General features: G+C 47.0%; 1 protein-coding gene across 2 annotated transcripts in view; it reads left to right on the forward strand.

The window, feature by feature from the left end:
• The window catches only part of PDZD2 (PDZ domain containing 2), a 327,378-nt gene that overhangs the window by 105,076 nt on the left and 204,925 nt on the right, over positions 1–17,377 (forward strand). The window contains exon 1 of one of the 2 annotated variants that reach the window (XM_040262281.1): positions 725–839. The exons of the other annotated variant lie outside the window; for it this stretch is intronic. The gene's annotated coding sequence lies outside the window, so the exon portion shown is untranslated. Of the gene's footprint in view, positions 1–724; positions 840–17,377 lie in introns of those variants that run through there. 2 annotated transcript variants of the gene reach the window in all.

The following is a 17,377-nucleotide window of genomic DNA, read 5'->3' on the forward strand; positions in this document are numbered from 1 at the left end:
GCGGTGGTAAATTTGGTTTCTCCAGCAGAAAGAATCTTACTGCAGCTTTCTGGAAAGTTGCCTGCTAGCTTGCCCAGTGCGACGGTTGTTGATTCTGGTGTGGGGCTCCCCCTCACCCCACACCCCCAGTAAGGACCCATGCTGCCGCCGATTATGAAACGGAGCGGTTATGAAATGAATTGATGTCGGGGAGCTGGAGCTCCTCGCGGCGGCTGGAGGGAGAACTTTTGACCGGGCGAGGGTTATCTGGGTGGGGCGTTTTTCTTCTCAGACCTGCTCCCAGTTACCGCTGGAAGCTCCGGAGCAAGTTGACATAAACAAAAGGTGTCTGCATCAGAAACCCCAAACTCCCCGAAATCTCCCCGGTGCGGTTTCCTTTTCCGACTGCGAAGGGGGTGGGGGTGAGGGGAGTGACCGGGGAAGGGATTCTGGAATGCCGTGGAGTTTTGACAAGTGAGCCAGGGGAGTGACGAGGCGAGCCGGGATTCCATTACAGTCTTTTTCAAAACCTCCCAAGCCGGGCTTGCGGAGGGGGCGTCCTCCCGCAGACCTGCCGCGCTCGGAGCGGGGCGCTCAGGGCTCCCCGCGGCAACCGTGCTCCGGAAGAGCCGTCGGGGGGCGCGCAGGGGGCCGGCTTCCCGGGCGGGGCGCGCGCGCTGAGCGGCCCCGCCCCGCCCCGCCCGCGCCCAGCAGGTGATTAGGCTCCGGCTCGGCCCCGGGGCGTGCGAGCCCCGCCCGGGAGCGAGGATTACCCGGGGCCGGCTGCTCCCGACCGAGCCTCCGCTGAAGACGTCGAGAGGAGACCCCCCCGCCCCCCGAAGGTGACTTCAGAACTGGAGGTAGGAATCTGCTTTAGCAGACAAAAACCTCAGGCGTCCCCCATCCGATCCGGCTTTGGGGTGCCGACTGAGGCTGCCTGCGGGGGTGTGGAAATAGAGCCCCAGCCTCCTCCGAGAAACACCCGCTGCCGACGAACGCCCGCGGCGCTCATCTCGCAGACCCCTGGGGTGTCTTGTTTTTGATTTGTGGGATTTGCGTGTTTACGGATGGTTTGTGCTCCTTGGGAGGAGTACCGGACGAGGAACTGGTTTGTCAATTACTAGACGGAAGGAGGCGCCCTGAGTGTGTGTATGTGTGTGTGTGTGTGAGCGGCGGGGTGGGGAGGAACGAGGGACAAGTCCGGGGGTCTCCAGAGCCAAGGTCCTGACAGTCACCGCGGAAAAGCAATGCTGTTGAAGTCCAGGAAGGGAGAGAGGGTGTCCAGCAACCAGGCATCTGTTAACGCTGCCCTCATCCCCCTGCTTCTCGCTATGGCCAGCAGGGAATGAGTCTGGGTACAGCATAGCTGCCGCTCCTGCCAGCAGGAACTGTTTATGATCCCTCAACTGCTTATAATCGCCTCTGGGGACAGATCTTCGCCCTGAACTACTAAACAGCCTGCTTGGACAACTCCCTCACCCCTAATTCACAAAATGTTTTGATTGTCGCATCCACAAATCAAAGGTTTTAAAGATGAGGGCTTTTGGGAAAGAGAATGACATTTTCTGTCGTGTTGCAACTCTCTTGTAAGCAGTTTGTAAACACTAGGAGTGAAATTAAGTCAAATTTTGTCTGATGAGATGGGGTTGGTAAAGAGGAGGGAACTACAGCTGTCAGTCTGGGAACCGCTTCTGGGAAGAATAGATTTCTGTGAATGTAAATAGTAAATGCTTCTCATAAAAATAGGTCAGGCTAAGTTTTATATCATAAGGGGGATGGCATAAACTCTAATGGAGAAGTATCTTTAAATACACATAAAATATAGTACTTTCAGCCTTTAGCCTTTGCATTCCTATACTGTTTTGCAACTGTACATTGACTTTGCAGATGAATCGGAAAGGTACAAGGGTATCTGCCTTTGTACTTATCCACTCATTTGTGTCCACTCTTTTGACCCCATGGACTGTAGCCCACCAGGCTCCTCTGTCCATAGAATTTTCCAGGCAGGAATACTGGAGCAGGTTGCCATTTCCTACTCCAGGGGATCTTCCTGGCCCAGGGATCGAACCCGTGTCTCCTACATTGGCAGGTGGATTCTTTTACCACTGAGCCACATGGAAAGCCCCACAAGGGATTTTCCCTACCACCATATGCTAATCTAGCGGTTAATCTCACTAACCTGTAGAAGGCCACAGCACTCTTCTTTTACTGAGGTGTTAACAAAGTTAACAAGGCCCAGCTACAGTTAATTGCTTTCAGGGCTGCTGGTCAAACCCATGGTCCCTCCTGTACTGCCTCAGGGATCTGTAAGTAGGTGGGCTTTAGGAAACCAGGCCTGTGCCGGACTCTAAAAAAAAGAGTCCTCAGAGACTGCTACACAGAGAAGAAACAGAAATAGGATGTACCAGGTAAACTGACGGGGAAACCAGTGTGGACTCAGGGTTTCAGGCTTGCCCACGCCCTTTCAGCCTTGAGCTGTGAGCTGGTGCAGCTGAGCGTAATTGTCTGAGGAGATAACCCATGGGGGAAGGAAGACAGCCTGCCTGAAGAGCAGCAGGGTGTCCCCAACTGCCTTTCTGCTTGCCTTCTTTATTCTGTAAATTGCCCAACCACACACTTGGCCCGTACAGCTCCCTTTAATCCCGTATTCCTACTAATCTCAATAACTCAGGCAGGGCACACTCAGGAATTGTTCCTTGAAGGGGAAGAGGGACCCCTTTCCTGCCTGTTTCCTGGGCCCTCAAGTTCTTGTCACACCTGCTTGCCAGGTGCTCAGCCTTTGCTGCCTTTAGCATCAACTCCTCTCTCTCTCTCTCTCTCTCTCTCTCTCTCTCTCTCTCTCTCTCTCGGTTCACCAAATAACCTTTGCTGCTTAGAGCGTTCTGCAATCTAATTCATTGCCTGAGCTTCCTTTCTTTCCTTATCAAAGCTATTCATAGACATAATTGTAAAGCCATATATTTCTAGAAGGCTTATACATTGAAACAGCAGTTATTTGACCCACCCCTCACCAACCTCAGCTTCTGTGCCCCGACACAAGAGCTTCAACTTTGCCAATGTTTCTGAATAGTAGTCGTGTCCCGTTCCACCTGGTTCATCCCTCTGGCTGAGCCTTCTGGTCTCCTTCACTGTGGAGTTGCGCCGAGGGCCAGAGGCACAGCAGTCATCTTGGAACTCCTTATCACAGCAGGGATTCATTCTAACTCCTGTCATTCTAACTCCTGATGCTTTGAATATAATCATTTCCCCTTCTCTGAAAGATTTTCTGGTCTTTGTAATGTCCTTTCGCTCTGTAATGAAATCTCATTCAGTACACCTTGTGGTGTCTTTTTTTTTTTCCCCCATCAATTTACTTGGCTTTCAGTGGACCTTCTCAATCTGAAAATCATGTCCTTCAGTTCTGAACTGTTTTATGGAATATTAAAAAAACTGATTTCTGTCCTCTTCTGGAACACACATTAAGTTGAAATGGGGCCCTCATACATTGAATCTCTAATTTTCTTACTTTTTCCCTATGTTTTCTCCTTTTTTTAAAAAAAGTTCTACTTCCTGGGATATGTCCTCATTTTATCTTCCAACCCATGTATTGAATTCCCATGTCTGTCATCAAATTTCTTATTTCCAAGAGCTCTTTAAAAATCTCCAAAATTTTCTTTTTGTAACCTCCTGTTCTCGTTTCATAGATGAAAAGCTTTTCACCCCTCAACTCTTATCAAGGATCACAGTGGCAGTTTCTTTGAAGTGTCCCTCTCCTCCCTGTGCTGTTTGTTTTCCTCTGATTTCCTCTTAGTTTTTGTTTTGGAATCTGTTGCATGTTAAAGGCTTTGCTCAGATGTCTGAGGATCCTGGAACTGACTGCTGAGAAGTTAACTGGAAGGTCTGCACGCCTGGATGGAGCTGACACCCAGAATCAGTTCCACCTTACCAAGAAGGAACACCTAGAAGAGTGTTTTAGAACCTGGAACAATTCCTGGCACATAAACTTTCCATTTAAGTTACCCAAGTATTTGAATGATGTTGGGTCTTGCTTAGGGCTCAGGTAGTAGTGATTACAAAGAGCGCCGCAGGTGAGTCACATGTGCAGCCAGCTGTAGGATTATCCTGCCAAGGGATTTTATTGGAGGATTCCCACCTGTGGGCGGAAGGTCTTTCCCTCAAAGGAAACTGAAGAGAAATCCCGATGCTGAGGGGAATTGGTGGCTGCTGCAATCTATGAGCCACTCAGATGGAGACCAGGAAACCAGCATTTGGTATGGAACCTTCTCCCATTTCCCTGTTTCTAAGCGCACCCCTTCTCTCAGCTACATTGAAGTGTCTCTGAGTCCACAGTTGCTCTGATTCAGCAGAGCAAATAGGTTGCAGAATGCAGGCAGTCACTTTGGAGCCAGGGCTGAGAGGGGAGACCCAGGGTCTGACAGCTTCTGGCACAGACTCTCAGCCAGCTCTCCTGCTTTGGGGCCCCTGACCCCCTCAGTACCTGGTACCCCAAATTCCAGAGATGCTGGAGCTCTGCTTCCAGGCTTCCCATCCTGGTGCGCTAGGTATCTGCTGTCAGTTACCATGGGTGAGACCACTTTACAGCTTCCAAAATTTTGTTGCATTGTTTCTTCTTTTTATCTTGAAGAGTTTAGCAAACCTGTCCTGCCCTGCCCAGTTTAAAAAACTTTTCTCTCATTTCAGTCCATCACAGTTTACTGGCAAGTAACTCTCCCTTCTCCTCTCAGTTCTGTTTTTACACCCCTCTGCTGCGGGTGCCCCCTTGGGACAAAATACTAACAGGCCATGATGTACTGTCTGTCAGCTCAGCAGTGATCATTAAAGATGTCCAGACCCTGGATAGAGTGGTTCTTGGGCATTTATACCAGGTATGTTAGCATCTTCTCCATCAGGTCAGTGATTCTTCTTATGTGTGGAGCATAAGGCCAAAGCATTTCTGAATCGGATGCTGTGGCTTACCAGAATTCTGTGAGAATACCCGTAGAGCATGCTAACTCCTGAGATACATTCATGTTCATTTCTTCCTTTGGTCCTGGCCAGAAGCTTCTTGCAGGCTCAGTGGTCACATGGACCTGGTAGCATCCGTTATGTGAGATGATCCATTCACTTCATTTGTGGGATGGTACCTCCATCCCACACCCCAGGGATGCGTAAAGGAAAGAGTCTGTGATCCAGGTCTGGGCAGTGAAGTGCGAAGGAATGTCTCTTGTGGAGCTTCATGCAGGATGTGTGCTCATTACCAAAAAAAAAGACACACAAAACAATCGAACCCTTTGCTTTCTTGGTGCATTGCTGTCTAGAACTACTGTAGGCATCTTGCCACCAGCCTTAGGAGAGAGCAGATCCCTGAGTGTCCTCAAGAAGCACCGTATTTCTCCACACTTCCCATCCTGTGAGATGAGTTTCCTCCTTGTTCAGGCCATTTGGAATCGGGGTTTGGTATCATTTGCTGCCAAGCTAACACAGGTGGATGTTGATCTACATGCCATCTCATTTCCAAAAGGAGTTAAGCACACCCTGGGCTCATCTTACGGAAGATCTGAGCTGCCTGATTCCTCATTCTGATTCCAGGGAGGATTCTTCTCTACTCTGGTGATTTCCAGGCAGATGAAAGTAATTTTATTCTCTCTTCCAACTTCAAAGGAAAGAATAACCAATGAGACAGTTGGAGGGGAAAAGAGGATTCCTTTGCTTTGGAGATTGCTACTCAGTCCCAGCCAGAGAACTTTTTGGGGCTGTCACAGAGATGAAGACTGTTCTTAAAATCGCAAGGTCACGAGGACACCCCATGTACTGGAGCCTGTGAGAAGCCAAGCGCCTGTTACCACTCACCCCTGCAGTGGTTGGGACTGGCAGGCCTGTTTGCACACTTGGTATCATTTCCTCTGTCTTCCACCCTTTGTCTTTTCTGCATCCCAGTCTTGGGGAAGCTTGTAAGATGAAATAAACTCCGGAAGTGCTCAGTGGAATGCAGGAAAAAGCAGACGGACTGTTCCAGTTTTCTCCAGTCTGACTCAAGTGCAGTGACTCTTCTGTCTTTTTATGAAGGGGGTGGGGGGGCCCTCCTGATCTCTTCCATATCCAGTTCAATGTTAGCCTGAAGGGAAGGCTTTGATTGCCCTTAGCATTATACCATTATGTTCCTGTTTGCATCCCTCACCAAACCAAGACTGTAAGGATGGGCACTTCATGTTATGCCAGGCACTATTACAAGCTTTACGCTATGAACTTAACCTCACAATGATCCTATGGAGAGGGTAACATTATTATTCCTGTTTTACAGTGGAGATGACGTGAGGCACACAGTATTTTAGGGAAATTGCTCAAGGTTGTCCAGCTTTTCAGGAGTGAAGCAGAAATTCAGACGTTGGCAGTCTAGTTCTGTGCTATATAACATGTATGCTTCATGCTATATAATTCATCATTACAGCCGGAACACCCTTACACCATCTGTAGTGTACAATAGGGATTCAGCTGTTACTGTGAGTGAATAAATGCAAGGATTTTTCATGTCATTACTGACTCATTAATTTTAATAGCAGCATATTTCCTCATCAAGCTAAAGCACCATGATTTGTGTAACTTATTTCCTCAGGATTGGACCTATAAGTAGTATGGTCTAGGATATCTGAGACTGAGTTTGTCCTGAGAAATCTCAGACATGTGGTCCCTAATTGGGGAGTGACCATGAGACATCTTTTAACCCTTCTCTTCCTCTGCCATCCCTGCGCACATCACTCTCCCCTCCCTCTGCCACCCTGAGGAGCAATCCTGATCCTCATCCCAGCGCCAGGTTCCCGGCACCATCACTGGAACTCTGTACAAAAGCAGATGGCGTTACAGAGACTTCAGTACTCCACACTTCCAGAACTTTCTCCGAGGGTCTCTGGTAAAGGTTAAGTATTAGTTGGCAGGGAGTTGACGTTTGAACTGCGGATCTCTGAAATGGCGCCTGCCAAGTGCCGTTTTCCAGGTGGTTTCTCATAACATGTCGTTTTGCGCTTTTGAATCCAGAGATAATGTATCTGACTCTTTCATTTGTTTTTTAAGACTTTTGGCTGACCTCTGGGATTCTTGTTTTAATTGCCAACTGATAGAAAATATAAATGGAAAAATGTGTTCGTGTGCAAACTTGGGACTTTATCTTTGGAAATTGGGGGTGGGTGAGGGTAGAGGGTTAAGGAAAATTTAAACAATTTTGTCTGGCCAGTGGATGCCTTAACTTCCTTGTAAACAAAAGTAAACAAACATATCACGTGTCAATATGAGCATTTTGTAGAAACTATTTGAAGTTCAAAAAGTTTCTGTTTGTACACATTTACTTGAGGTTTGTTGGAAGACTTTGTTTAAATTTAGATTAGGGGACTGCCCTGGGGGTCTAGTGGTTGAGACTTGGCACTGCCAATGCAGGGGTGCAGGTTCGATCCCTGGTCAGGAAACTAAGGTCCCACATGCCATGTGGCAGGGCTGCCGCCGCTGCTGCTGCTAAATCGCTTCAGTCGTGTCCGACTCTGTGCGACCCCATAGATGGCAGCCCACCAGGCTCCGCCATCCCTGGGATTCTCCAGGCTAGAACACTGGAGTGGGTTGCCATTTCCCTCTCCAGGGCAGGAAAGTGAAAAGTGAAAGTGAAGTCACTCAGTTGTGTCTGACTCTTCGCGACCCCATGGACTGCAGCCTACCAGGCTCCTCCATCCATGGGATTTTCCAGGCAAGAGTACTGGAGTGGGTTGCCATTGCCTTCTCCGGTGGCATGGCTAAAAATGATTTTATAAATTAGATTAATCCTATGTGAGATCTTTTGGTAGGATAAATCTTTTTTTTTCTGGACTTTTTTCTTTTTTTATGTTAGAGATGTATTTGGGACAAGTGGTGGCTCAGATGGTAAAGAATCCGACTGCAATGCAGGAGACTCAGGTTTAATCCCTGGGTCAGGAAGATCCTCTGCAGAAGGGCATGGCCACCCACTCCAGTATTCTTGCCTGGAGACTCCCTGTAGACAGAGGAGCCTGCGGGCTACAGTCCATGGGGTCGCAGAGAGTCGGACGCAACTGAGCGACTAACGTTCACTTTCACTTTGAATACATCTCCAGCGTCTGTGCATGTGGGCATATGTGTGTGTGCGCGCGTGTTTTGTCTCCTCCCTCAGGTCATTTTCTCCCTTCCTTTGGACCAATTGTCCAGAATGACATCGAGGCTCCATTATCCTGTTTCTGGTTGGGTTCAGGCAACAGGTACAGGCAGGGGATCAAAAGGCAGGAGGAGAGAGTGTTGGGGTATTTATCCTCCTCACTGCTCTCCCCTCAGCCTTGCCAAAGTCCTAACAATGGCTTATTTCTTCTGAACTCTTATGGACAGCTTGGGCTCATGACCCCAGCTCACACTATTTCCTCCCCTTGCCCTTCAGATCTGTAGGTGCTAATAGTTTCCCAGCTATTGCCAGCTTCTAGGTGCTTCATCCTCCTGCAAATATCCCCTGTATATAACTTTCTCGAGTTCAACCCTTTTGAGTGTCTCTCCGGTTTTCTGCTGGGAACCCTGACTGACATCATCCATATGGCCACATCTTTCTCATAGAAAATCATGATTGTCATTTCTGGCTCTGAAATACCAGTTGCATTTACTTGAGCACATCTGAATTTGAATCACATCCTGTCCTGTCCAAGAGCTATCATCTTATTCTTGTGCCTCTTCTGTCTTTTCTATTAGATGGTGAGGGACAGGGGACTGTGTTATCCTGCCTTCTCCCTATAATGTCTAGTACATATAGTGTTAACAACAGTTGGCAACTCTTGAAGTAAGATAATATACAGGTGTGCGTGTAGGTATGTAGTATATTTGTGTGCATCTGTTTGCTCACTTGTGTTCGACTCTGCGGTCCTATAGACTGTCTAGCCTCCTAGGCTCTTCTGTCCATGAGATTTTCCAGGCAAGAATACTGGAGTGGGTTGCCATTTCCCAGTCCAGAGGATCTTCCTGACCCAGGGATCAAACCTTCATCTCTTACTCCTGCACTGGCAGTCAGGTTCTTTACCACTAGCGCCACCTGGGAAGCCCCATGTGGTATGTACGTGGGTATAATATATCTGTGACTGTTGTTGTTGTTTTTAAATACCCTTTAGGTTTATCTTGATCAGCACTGGCTCATTTTTTTATAAAGTGAACAATGACCAGGGACCAATAGGCAACTCATTATGCTAGGCATTCGCATTAATGCATTCTCAGAGTTCATAATGTTTCTCAAAGGGGAGTTCATCAAGAGCTGAAATTACAGAATTTTCAAACTAAAAGTAATCTCGGAGTATATCTTACTCAGTTTCATCCTTTTTAGGTGATGCTCAGGCTGAGTGGTTCAGTGCCCCTTGTTCTGGGGCACAGATGGTATGGACGATGCCAGAACTTGGTGCTCTTGACTCTCTTCTCAGGGTTTCATTCAACCAGCCCTCTCCAGGTCAGTCTGCCTGGCCACTCATAGGTGCTGTTTGGTAAAACTTCCACGAGGTGCCCCTTAGAAAGCCTCTCTGCTGTCCCTTATTGCTTCCCTCTGTGTTGCAAATGCAAACCAGATAGTCACGCTCTGAGCTCATAAAAGGACCTAATAGGATGCAGACGGTGGACTCTAACCCAGGCTCCAACCTTGGCCCCACGTGTAGACAGCTGGGGGAATACTTGGGCCAACCCACAGCCACTCTTGGCCATCTCCCTTCACCAACTTTAAGCTTTGGAGCAGCATTTTATGCGGGTGTGCGAGGTGCTGGGGTTGGGTTGGGCGAGTGAGTTATAAGTTTTGTGGTTATTGGAGCCGGAGTCCCAGGCCTCATCCGTGGGAGATGAGATCTCCAAGTCAGGCTCAACTGCTTGCAGAGGGCGCTTGCTGACGGGCGCTGCTCCTGTGATGATGGCTAGCATAAGGACCAGAGGATAAGGTGTTCCCTATAAAATAAGAAATCTTTGGCTCCACTAAATCACACTTAAAGTTGGTTTAAAACGGGTAAGAAGAACCCTTTCTTTCATGAACAGAAACAAAGTAGATTGGTCTAGGTCTGCATGTGATAAGATGAATGTCAGTAGTTAGTGTTTCTTTCTCTGTGTGTTACATTTTCTCCCATATGCAAATCAGCTGGAGGCTGATAAATTGCTATACCTCACCTGTAAGACTTAGGTTCAGGGAGATGAGGAAAGGAGATGCAGGGGATCGTGCCTGCTGCTTGTCAGGCTCTATCCTGGCAGCTTTAACACAAAAGATTTCACTTCCAGAAAGCTGTGTCATCGTCATGCCCATTTTGTAGATGTGAAAACTGAGGCTCACAGCTCCGTGACATCCCCAGAAGTACATAAGCAGGATGAAGTGCTATATCACCTCCTCAGTTCTGACTCTACAGATACACCTTGTCAGAGGAGGAATGCCATTCTAAACCCAGCTGGCCCGCATTCTTGCCAAATGACTCTGGGGAGCGTTAGTTTCTCTGCCTTGGTTTTCTCAGAGAAACTAAAGTGGGGATAGTGTATGTTGATCCCGCCTAGGTTGGTGATAAGGATCGAGGTAATGCGCAGGAAGAGTTCATCTCCGAGCCGGGCATGTGAAAGCCCTTCATGCAGTTAGCTCCCAGGCCCCTGGAGCTGGGTTTGCTGCTTCTCCTTTCAGGATGTGCTTTGTCAACTGTTATCTCTCAACTTCCCTGAGTTGTTTCCTCAGTTATAAAACTAGGCTTGGGTTAAAGGTCAGTTTTCTGAATTGAGAAAAACCAAGGAGAAGGAGACAAATCCCTATCGTTCTTGTTACAAACTTCTGAAAGTGCTGGGTCAATGTATTGCTGTTGTGGTTGACTCGTTTTCAGCTCTTTGCAACCCCAGGGACTGCAGCACGCCAGGCTTCTCTGTCTTTCATCATCTCCCAGAGTTTGCTCAAACTCATGTCCATTGAGTCAGTTATACCATCCAGCCATCTCGTCCTCTGTCACCCTCTTCTCCAGCGTTTCCCAGCATCAGTGTCTTTTCCAGTGAGCTGGCTCTTCACATCAGGTGGCCAGAGTATTGGAGCCTCAGTCCTTCCAATGTATTACTTTGGGATAAACCTGTCCAAGTCTACTGGGGAGAATCTAGGCTTGGTCAGCTGCCCTGGAGGTAGCTTTTCTGAATCAGCCAAATTCCAGCAACACTCTCTCCAGCTAACCCCGAGTTCCTACCTCCAGGGTTTCCTCTTTGTTACTCTGTCCTCCTTGTGAAGAAAAGTTCTGCTGCTTTCAGCTACATTATACAGAGTAGTCTCTGAACACTTCTTCCCTCTGGGTCACCAGCTGTGTGTGTGTGGTGGGGGACCACCAGCTGGGTGTCCTCCAGTTCAGTGCCCTTCTGATGCTGTCTCCCTGGGGGTGGCACCAGATCTCAAAAGCTAAGGGCTCAGTCCACTAAGACTGTCCCCTACTCCCCACTACCCATGCTCCAGCTGGCAGTCAGAAGTCCCAAGTTTCACCTGCGTTTCTCACTGACTGACTGTAAATAGGTTTCCACAACCACTCCTATTAATTAATAGGGTTAATTAATCAGATTTGATTAATTTGCTAGAGCATCTCATGGAGCTCAAGAAACAGTTTACTTGCTGGATTACTGGTTTGTTATAAAAAGGACACAACGTGGGGAGATGCATAGCGCGCATTCAAGATTTGGGAAAAGGGCATGGCATCTCCAGGTGTTCACCAACCCGGAAGCTCTGTGAACCCATCCATTTGGGTTTTTTGGAGGAGGCTTCATTACATAGGCACAATTGATGAACTCATTGGCCATTGATGATTGAACTCAGTTTCCAATGCCTCTGCCTTCCCCAGAGGTCAAGGGGGGGTGGGGTGGGATGAACAGTTCCTACCTTCTAATCATGCCTGCCACACGCCCCAACCCCTGCAACCAGCATCCATCCTTAAGGACTTTGCAGAAGTCACCACATTATCATCAGCTCAGATATGATTGAAAGGGACTTGCAGGGAGCTTCCCTGCTGGCTCAGTGGTTAAGAATCCTCCTGTCAATAAAGGAGACGTGGGTTTGATCACTGATCCGGGAAGATCCCATAAGCTACGGGGACACTAAGCCTGTAGGTCACAACTGCTGAGCCCGGGCTTGACAACAAGAGAAGCCACTGCAATGAGGAGCCCGTGCACCACAACCAGAGAGTAGCCTCTGCTTGCTGCAACTAGACAAAATCCCACAGCAGCAAAGATGCAGCCGAATAAATAACCAGTTTTTAAAAAAGGAAGAGACTCATTAAAAAGATACTCATTTTACTTTGATTGCTCTGGAACTATTTCCAGGACTGAATAGAATATTTAAGATTCCCCTATGACTCTCATGTATTGAATTTCAAGGGTTTTAGGAGTGCTGTGCCAGGAACGGTGAGCAAAGACTAAATACTTTTTACTCTGAGTCACAGTATCACACTGTCGGTATAGATTTATCGTTGTTATCCTCTTTTTTTCCTCTTCCTCACCCATCCCCTTTGAACTGGAATTTGAGGGCTGCACCAACACCTTGTACAGCTTGCAGCATTGCCTCTTGTCCCTTCCACTCCACTCACTGAAATAGGTAACCTGTGGGAGCCCACTTACGCTCCCAAGGTATTTAGGCCTTTCTTCAGAATGTTCCAGAGAATTCTCTTACATGCAGGCGTCCCTGGCTCCCTTTGCCTTTGGCAGTGCTGCTGCTGCTGCGTCGCTTCAGTCGTGTCCGACTCTGTGTGACCCCATAGACGGCAGCCCAGCAGGCTCCCCCGTCCCTGGGATTCTCCAGGCAAGAACACTGCAGTGGGTTGCCATTTCCTTCTCCAATGCGTGAAAGTGAAAAGTGAAAGAGAAGTCGTTCAGTTGTGTCCGACTCTTCGCGACCCCATGGACTGCAGCGCACCAGGCTCCTCCGTCCATGGGATTTTCCAGGCAAGAGTTCTGGAGTGGGGTGCCATTGCCTTCTCCATTGGCAGTGCTAGAGCTGAGCTTAGTGTCTTGCTGCTGGGGCCTCTAAGGGTCTCACCTGCTTCAGAAGCTTCAAGGGGTGTCTGGGAGGAGTCGGGACCACAGAGCTGCCCAGGCATCTCCCGGTTGCAGATTACTCTCCTGCCACGCTTTTTTTTTTTTTAATGTTTATTTATTTGTTAAGCCGGATCTTAGTTGTGGTATGAGGGATCTTTAGTGGTGACATGCGTGCTTAGTCTGTCAGTCGTGTCCAACTCTTTGCAACCCCATGGACTTAGCCTGCCAGGCTCCTCTATCCATGGGATTTCCCAGATGGAATACTAGAGTGGGTTGCCGTTTCCTCCTCCAGGAGATCTTCCCGACCCAGGGGTTGAACCTGTGTCTCCTGCACTGCAGGTGTATTCTTTACTCGCTAAGCCATCAGGGGAGCCCACAGAGGCATGCGAACTCTTATTTGCAGCATGTGGAATCTAATTCCCTGCCCAAGGATTGAACCCGGGCATGGAGCATGGAGTCTTAGCCACTGGACCACCAGGGAAGTCCCCTCTCTTGCCACTCTTAAAGGCTTCACACTGCAACTGCAAAAATTATTTTTTAAAAGAAGACAGAACAGAAAACCAGTGGCCTCGCAGCCTGGCTCGGCAGAACCCATCTGTCCTGTGGAAGAGATACATGTTTCTGGGTCTTCTAGACTCAACCTTTTGGATTCCCCTGGAGTCCGCAGCTCTACCTGAAAAAGTCCAGGTGTAACTCTGTACATTGCTACCATGGCTGCTCTGCTGAGGAAGAAAGGCAGATGGGGGCAGTGAGGGAAATGAAGCTATAGGATGTACCTCATTGAGCCCAAGCCAAACATAAAGCATGGTCCCTGGATCCCCCCCCCCAAAAAAAAGCTTATCATCAGAAATGAGGAAATTTATATTTAAGTCTTTACAGCTTCTCTCATGCTCATGGAAAGATCTCACAATTACTTTATTTTGAACATCAAAGTGTTATTTAGGGAATACACATTAACCTCAAATAACCTTCATCAGTGCTGATTTTGGATGCTTTATAGAGGTCAACCAAGGAAATCATAAAGAAAGGTTAAAAAAAAAAAACTCTAGTAATATTCCTGGGCATCTGACCTCACAGTAACAAGTGTTGGATTTCTTTGTAAACAAGACTTTTAAAGATCATTTAAAAATAGAACAAATCAAGAACATTATCCAAATAATTGACATGAAAATGAAGGGGATATGGTTTGGAAAACTCAAAAAAGTAGCTGTAATCACAGGCTTGGGTGTAAAAAGATCACTGAAGATTGAATAAATGTTTTTATGATGTGTGAGAGTCAGAAGTGGGAAGAAGCCAGAAATATTTCTAAATTAGTATTAGCTTATTCTGTTTACATAGTATTTGTACATGTGGTATTTTTGCACATATAAGTATGTGTGTTGCTATATTAATATCTTACATTGTTTATACAAATGTTTTAAACATTACTTTTTAGTATCTTAGATAGACTATGTCATTAGATGCAAAATTATATCATTTACATTCATGGGGTCGCAAAGAGTTGGACACGACTGAGCAACTGAACTGAACCAAAAATCTAACATTATCTATCCCTTGAATTTTTTTAGCTATCTCCTGATTGGGACAGTGGTGTGTGCATGCTAAGTCACTTCAGTCGTGTCCAACTCTTTGCGACCCTATGGACTGTAGCCCGCCAGGCATTTCTGTCCATGGAATTCAACAGGGAAGAATACTGGAGTGGATTGCCATACCCTCCTCCAGGGGATCTTCCCAACTTAGGGATGGAACCCATGTCTTACGTCTACTGCACTGGCAGGCGAGCTCTTTACCACCAGCGCCACCTGGGACAGTGGACAGTAAGGCATTGCTTATATTTGGGTTCGCCTCATGATTCCACTGAGATGGCTCTGTTCTCCTCTAACTCTATAGGATATGCTAATTGATGTCAAGAAATTTTTTTAATAACATATATTGTTGTCACCTTGAATTATTGCTTCAGTAAGTCCATTCTTATTTCTTACTTGAACTTTCTTGGTTTGCAGGTGCCAAACCAAAATAAATAAAATGATCAGAAACCCAGAACACTAAATGGCTCAAATGTATTTTATCCAAAATCAATAAGAGATCTAAACTGAGCGAAGGGGTATATTTAGGCGTTCTTATAGTCTTATATCTGGACTTTGCTGGTGGGTCAGCAGTAGAGAATCTGCCTGCCAATGCAGGAGATGTGAGTTCGATCCCTAAGCTGGGAAGATGCCTTGGAGAAGGAAATGGCAACCCACTCCAGTGTTCTTGCATGGGAAATCCCATGGACCGAGGAGCCTGGTGGACTATAGCCTATGGGGTCTCAAAAGAGTCGGACAAAACTTAGCAACTAAACAATAACAACGTGCCCTTACACCCAGGCATACATGGTACCTGAGTAGATTATGAGGAGTGTGGACTGTATATGAAGCTAGAGCCCTTGACCCTGTTGATCATGGTGTGAGCAGAGGTCCGTCCATGTGAAGCAGTCTGCAGAGAGTGGTCAGTCTTGCAGTCTGTCAACTTGTTTTTGGTGAAACAAACAAGGAGAATTCTCAGGAAATATCACAGGTACAGGAAGGCCAAACCTCAATCCTCCCAGGAGTGCCTGGCCAAAACGTAATCACAGGCCAATGGGAATGTTTCAACTCTGGAGAACCACAGCTCCAGCACGAAGCCGAGTTACTGAAGACCTTTATCTTCTTGTGAGATCTATTTTCCTAGAAAACATACCCAAGATGTATTTAATCCCAAGATGTCCATCTGAACTGGCCTGTCATTATTCCCTGTCATCCCTAAAGCTACTTTCTGCCCTTTTGAATATTATAGAAACTGTGGACTATATCAGTTCAGAAACCATTTTGTTGTTATTAGTCGCTCAGTCATGTCCGACTCTTTGTGACCCCATGGACTGCAGCACGCCCAGCTTCCACGTCCATCATCAACTCCTGGAGTTTGCTCAAACTCATGTCCATTGAGTCGGTGATGCCATCCAACCATCTCATCCTCTGTCATCCCCTTCTCCTGCCTTCAATTGTTCCCAGCATCAGGGTCTTTTCCAGTGAGCCAGCTCTTCGCATTAGGTGGCCACAATATTGGAGCTTCAGCTTTAGCACCTGTCCTTTCAATGAATATTTAGGGTTGATTTCCTTTAGGACTGACTGGTTTGATCTCCTTGCAGTCCAAGGGACTCTCAAGAGTCTTCTCCAACACCACAGTTCAAAAGCATCAATTCTTTGGAACTCAGCCTTCTTTCTGGTCCAACTCTCATTCTGTATAAGACATGTCATGAGAAACCATGGCTGCCCCCAAAACTTGCAGTGTTGGTATTAGTCAGCATTCTCCAGAATAACAGAGTACAGAGGAAATACACATGTTCAGAGAGAGGAAGAGAAGGATTTGGTGCATGCACATGTGGGGGTTGGCAAGTCAAAACCCTGGAAGATGAGCCAGCAGGGTGCAAGTTTAGGCAGAGTTTGTGTCTCAGTCTTGAGGACAGTCCTCTTCTGGGAAACCTCAGCCTCTCTTACTGCCTTCAACTGACTGGATGGCCAGTCTCCACCCCAATATGAGTAATCTTCATGAGAAGTCCTCTGATTTAAATATTTAAATGTAATTCAAATTTTAGGTGTGATTTAGTATTTAATCACACCTAAAAAATACCCTCGCAGCAACATCTAGTGTTTGACCAAACATCTGGGAAACATAGCCCAGCCAAGTCGACACATAAAATTAAGCATCACAGTTGGGATTGATAAGTGGATTTATTTGTCTGCCCTATTTTTATTCTGTGTTTTGAAGAATAAGACCATAGATAATCAAGAAACTACTTCGTGTTGATATGTTAACAAAGAAGATCTAGATTTAACATTTGAGAATTCTTCCTTAAAGAATTTATCTTGTCATTTTCTGTATCTTTAATCTGGCAAAAACATCCATATTCCCACTGCTCAGATTTAATTGCCATAGTGTTTTGCCATATTTGCTTTTTTTTTTTAATGCTTATTTATTTATTGGCTGTGCTGGGTCTTTGCCGCTGCACTCGGGCTTTCTCTAGTTGGAGAGAGAGGGGTCACTCTCTAGGTGTGGGGCGTGGGCTTCCCATGTAAGTGGTTTCTCTTGCTGTGGAGCTCAGGCTGTGGGGCATCCGGGCTTCAGTGGTTGTGGTACATGGGCCCAGCCACTTCATGACATGGGATCCTCCCAGACCAAGGATTGGACCAGTGTCCCCTACACTGCAAGGCAGATTCTTAACCACTGGACCACCAGGGAAGCACTGGGAAGCCCCTGACATATTCACTTTTAGCCATGCCTGCGGGGCAACCCAAGATGGGTGGGTCATGGTGGAGAGGTCTGACAGAATGTGGTCCACTGGAGAAGGGAATGACAAGCCACTTCAGTA

The sequence above is a fragment of the Oryx dammah genome, unplaced genomic scaffold (genome assembly GCF_014754425.2).
Source record: "Oryx dammah isolate SB20612 unplaced genomic scaffold, SCBI_Odam_1.1 HiC_scaffold_20, whole genome shotgun sequence".
NCBI lineage: Eukaryota > Metazoa > Chordata > Mammalia > Artiodactyla > Bovidae > Oryx > Oryx dammah.